General features: G+C 45.1%; 1 pseudogene; it reads left to right on the top strand.

Annotated features, from left to right (window-relative positions):
• Nucleotides 1-326: 326 nt before the first annotated feature.
• Nucleotides 327-3480, top strand: LOC115326440 (annotated as a pseudogene).
• The last annotated feature ends 203 nt before the right edge of the window (nt 3481-3683 follow it).

The following is a 3683-nucleotide window of genomic DNA, read 5'->3' as shown; positions in this document are numbered from 1 at the left end:
GTCGCTCTAGTGGGAATCGGACATATAGCCCGAGTCCCACTAGAGCGACAAAGGCTGGATGCTGGATAAGGCAGGTAGCTGGTCGAGTGTGTGCTGCCTGGTAACTGGGCTTCACAGCTAGCAGGTGGCTCTGTTGATCCGAGTACTAATGACAACAATTGTCAATGGTTCACCCGATGGCTACTTCATGGCTGTGACGTAGAGCTGGATACCAGCACCTGGAGAAGGGACGGGATAAACAGTGATGCATGTTTAGTAAATATGTTTTACATGAACTATAAATCATGCTCCTAATTAAATCATAACACAGCAGAAAGGCTACCCAAATGGTCTTGGCGGTATTTTCAGTGTCCTTCAATATAAAAGGCCTACTGAAAGTGCTTTGCTGACATGGCAGTGGTTGGAAGAGCTGTGTGCGCTCCGTGTGATTGAGTTCTGCCTCAAGGAAAGGACTCTCACTCAGGGCTCAACTATAGTTCTGAACTGGCGAACAGTTTTTGGTTTAGGTTTATCCAAAGGGTGCTCTTCATCGGCATCACGCCGAAAGATATGGTACCGAAGGCTCATACTCAAGCATGCTCATCACTGCTTTTGTTATCAGTTGTTTCTGGTGTAAAATTTTAGAACAGGAACCGTCAAATAACCAAATGTTAAAGTGAAACTCGAGTGTCATGTTTGAAAAAAAGAAAAGTGTGGTGAAGAGCGCATCCATTAATTACAAGGATGACACGGACCTTGCATTCTAAAGGGACAATGAAGACGATTTATTTAAAATTTTTTAAATGGTGTTTTTAGGCTCCTTGAAAACCTGGCATGCTGCCGAATTGTTTATAGATATTTATGACGAGTATTCCTGCACCTACGAAAGAATTGAAGAAACCGAAACTGAACTATCTGCATTCTCATTTTCGGGCCTCCAAAAACCGAGGTGACGTAGGGAGTGACGTCACATGTGAATAGTCGGTACCGGTAGCATTAAGGGAATCAAGACTTTGGTTATCGCGGTGGATTGTAGCAGCGCGGGGGCGCGGTCGTTTCGTCGGACCAACATGGACGGCAATGGCGCTCTCGCGAGCGAATTCGGGCTCCCGTTCAGTGACCTGACACCAGCAGAACGGGAGAAGCTCCTGAGGATGCGGAACTCTGGAATATTTCTTTCCGAGGACGCCCCAGAATTGCCGCCGACCGAGAGAAAATCGTCACCGCTCAGCACACCTACGCCACTGCAACGTCGTTACGGTAACACCGAATGGTAAGAACGTAGTTTATGTGTTCGTATGTAGACTTCGCTGGTTGTCCCCTTTTTATATCGTCTTCTAATCGTTTTGAATAATGGGCATAGTTGCCAAATCAACCGGAGCCCGTGGGCATTCTGTTTGTCAGCTGCAATGCTGAAAGCCTCATAGACACGGCAGCGTTTTCTCGCCTCGGCACGTTATGTTACGACTATGAGTCAAAGCAATGTTCGTTCTTCGTGTTCGCTTGTCAAGCTACACCTTAAATTGGTTGCCTCGTTGCATGGGAAGCACGAATTTCGCGGCAACCAGTGGTTGTAGCTCCCGTAGCAAGACGTAATATAAGTAAGTTGTCGTGTCAATTGGCCTTCAGCCGGACCTCTCTGTCATGGAATGTTCATACTAATGGCTCGCGGGTGACCTGATTCTACAGAGCAGATAATGGTACAAGCTCGGTGGTGTAAATTTACCTGAGCAATGGCAACTTTTGTGCTACCTATAACACCTTCATGGGTGACAAAATGAAGTTAGTTATCTACTGTATACTCAAGGAGTATATATAATTTCCCGAATTGTTTTCGTGGTTGTATTATATCAAGAAACTACTCTATGCTTCCTTCGGTGAACTCACATAGGTACACTCATAAGATCTATAAGAGGGAACACCCAAACGCGCGCCGAGATGTCTAGCCAGCGCTGATAGAGGTGTCATGCACGTGGCTGGAATGCCTTGATATCGTTAAGAACAGTCACTAGACCGCGCTGCCTTGTACCGAGCGGCACGTGATTGGGTGTTCTCTCTTATAAATGTTATGACTACATGGTACATACGTCTCAACGGTCCACCAATCTAACCATCCAGGTGCAGCTGCAACCACTGCGTCTTGTTAGATAACGGCACGGAGGCAGAGTGCCTATGCTGCCGTGACATTGGTTCGGCACTGACCCGCGTTCAGCCAGCTGGATGCATCACAGAGCACCCAGAGCTCAGTATGCTGTGCTTGAGTATTCCGGTGCTCCGCCTGCTTTATTTCGAGCTCAGGGGTCACGGACATCCTATGCATGAGGACATCCACAGGTGAGAAGGGTGTTGTGGTTTTCTTTTGACACTGCATTATTCAAGCAATTGCAGGAAAGGTGCGGGCCTCAATTTTGAGGAGTGTGTTATATAAGGTGTGTCTATGCACCTAATAAATCATCAATCATGGGTAATGCTGAAATAGAATTTGGTGCTGGTGCTAGGCTATACGCCGTAGTAATGTCTTGTATGTACAGCACTGCAAGATTGTTTGGTAATTGTCCTTCAGCATATTTGTCTTCAGTGGCAAATGCTGTGAAACAGCATCTCAAAAATAAAATAACGTTTTTTTTTCAAATCTCTGCTCAAATCTTAGATGTGAGAGCTTCAGTGCCCAGACCATTCACAATATGCTTCATGCATCACCATATGCTCACATTTAGAGTGATTCACAACATGCGTATCTGACAGAGTTATTGGACTTTCACCTTGCACAATGGTCGGAAATTGCAATTTCTAGTATACGTTCTTACTAATGTGCTATTGAGGACTCAAGCTGGTTACAATGCTCCGCTGTAGGTATGCTGAACTGAAATTTAGCTTTCAGAATACAGGGCATTAATCATACAGCGATATCTCGGAACAGACGACTGTACTTTTGAAGAAAGGTCCGATCGAACGAGGTGTCTTTGCTTCACGTCCTTGCCACATATACTGCCCATTCTCGGAAAAAGTGAGGAAACAAGGACCACGACGGTGCACGCCTTATTCAATTGCGCCCTTTTTATCCTCTTTTCAATCAAACTCAACCGTGCGCATTCGAGATATTATTTACGAGTCATATTTTGAGTTTTGCGTCGAATGTTCTGTTTTGTGAAATCCGAATTTCAGTTTGACATCCGTCTCAGAGTGCGTTGAAAATGCAATAGCCACGGCAAGCCAAATGTTTATTCTTCATTGATAATCTTCCTTAAGAGTGCCTTCTGTATGAAATGATTGAAATATATCTAAAAGCATTATTGCTCATTTTCTGTTATGTGATCACCAAGACGGCTTCTTTTAATGCAGACGGTACCGGTACATGGATTACAGGACTTTCGTTCGCTGGTTCTGGCGGCGGCTTGATAGGAGGAACCGATGATCTTGCCGGCATGTGTGGTCGGCAGGATAAAGGAGGAGTTTCCTTCTGAAACCACAACCGGTTTCAGGTATCCTTGTTACCGCTAAATGGTAAGTTTCAGAAGATTTGGTTAGGATTCGGATAAACTCAGGAAAACAAAACTAGATGCTCTCAGTTCCGGTCGCCACCTCTTGTAACTCAAGTATTCACTGGTAATCAAGCAGCATAGGACATTCATCGTGCCTTTCCTAACTCAAATGATCACAATTGAATCTGCCGCCTATGACATCTGTTTCGTTGGACACTGCTG

Source organism: Ixodes scapularis, unplaced genomic scaffold, assembly GCF_016920785.2.
Source record: "Ixodes scapularis isolate PalLabHiFi unplaced genomic scaffold, ASM1692078v2 PGA_scaffold6__148_contigs__length_123643588, whole genome shotgun sequence".
In the NCBI taxonomy this organism is placed as follows: Eukaryota; Metazoa; Arthropoda; class Arachnida; order Ixodida; family Ixodidae; genus Ixodes; species Ixodes scapularis.
The sequence above is the reverse complement of the archived record's forward strand: the minus strand, read 5'-3'. Positions and strand labels throughout refer to the sequence as shown.